This window comes from Syzygium oleosum, unplaced genomic scaffold (assembly GCF_021117445.2).
Source record: "Syzygium oleosum isolate NSW1041296 unplaced genomic scaffold, Sole_v2.1 Sole_v2.16, whole genome shotgun sequence".
NCBI lineage: Eukaryota > Viridiplantae > Streptophyta > Magnoliopsida > Myrtales > Myrtaceae > Syzygium > Syzygium oleosum.
The window spans coordinates 1,026,296-1,027,751 of NW_026607500.1; the positions used below are offsets into that span (position 1 = coordinate 1,026,296).

The following is a 1,456-nucleotide window of genomic DNA, read 5'->3' on the forward strand; positions in this document are numbered from 1 at the left end:
ACCAAAAAAGTCTAATTCTATTGCTTTTGCGACAATTCAGTCCTAAACTTTTTAATTTGGGCTAGTTTAGTCCTAAATCGATTGACAATTTGTCAATTTGGTCATTCCGATTAATGTTGTCCGGAAATTGCAGATGTGGCTATCTAGTCAATGTCGGCTGTCCTAAATCTAGTAAGGATTGACGGAAGGGCATTACCAGAAGTGGAGCCTGCGGCTTAATTTGACTCAACATCGGGAAACTTACCAGGTCCAGACATAGTAAGGATTGACAGACTGAGAGCATTTTCTTGATTCTATGGGTGGTAGTGCATGGCCGTTCTTAGTTGGTGGAGCGATTTGTTTGGTTAATTCCGATAACGAACGAGACCTCAGCCTGCTAACTAGCTATGTGGATGTACATCTCCACGGCTAGCTTTTTAGAGGGACTATGGCCACTTAGGCCAAGGAAGTTTGAAGCAATAACAAGTCTGTGATGCCCTTAGATGTTCTGGATTGCATGCGGGCTACACTGATGCATTTAACGAGTCTATACCCTTGGCCGACAGGCTTGGATAATCTTTGAAATTTCATCGTGATGGGGATAGAATCATTGCAATTGTTGGTCTTCAACAAGGAATTTCTAGTAAGCGCGAGTCATCAGCTCGCATTGACTACGTCTTTGCCCTTTGTACACACCGCCCATCGCTCCAACCGATTGAATGGTCCGGTGAAGTGTTCGGATCACGGCGACGTGGGCTGTTCACCGCCGATGGCGTTGCGAGAAGTCCACTAAACCTAATCATTTAGAGGAATGAGAAGCCGTAACAAGGTTTTCATAGGTGAACCTGCGGAATGATCATTGTCGAATCTTGTCTAGCAGAATGACCAGAGAACCAGTAACAAACTCAATGGGAATGGCGGGCCTTGCCCAACGTCCCTAGACGCTTGGATGGCACGGGTGCCTACGGCGCTTGGGCTTTCTCGGCGACACAATGAACCCCGGCACGGAATGCGCCAAGGAACTTAAATAAGAGGGCAATGCTCCCACCACCCCAGACATGGTGCGTGCGTGGGATGCCATGCAATCTTCTATTATTCATAACAACTCTTGGCAATGGATATCTCGGCTCTTGCATCGATGAAGAACATAGCCAACTGCGATACTTGGTGTGAATTGTTGAATCCCGTGAACCATCGAGTCTTTGAATGCATGTTGTGCCCGAAGCCAATCGGTTGAGGGCACATTTGTCTGGGTGTCACACATGGCGTTGCCCTTAACCCCTCGCCTTGAATTGGGCGGGCGGGACTTGGGTGGGTATGTTGGCCTCCTGAGATGACCTTGTCTTGGTTGGTCCAAAATCGAGCGTTGGAGCAATTAGCACCACGACATTCGGTGGTTGATGAGACCCCAATGATCAATGTTGTGCGTGTCGCTCATTCACACGCTCCACGAATCTACCTTTCACCAACGTGACCC

At 47.9% G+C, this 1,456-nt stretch overlaps 1 non-coding gene across 1 annotated transcript; it reads left to right on the plus strand.

Annotated features, from left to right (window-relative positions):
• Nucleotides 1–1,082: 1,082 nt before the first annotated feature.
• On the plus strand, nt 1,083–1,238 carry LOC115686950 (5.8S ribosomal RNA). The gene has a single exon (XR_004006399.1). It is a non-coding gene; the product is annotated as a 5.8S ribosomal RNA (ribosomal RNA).
• The last annotated feature ends 218 nt before the right edge of the window (nt 1,239–1,456 follow it).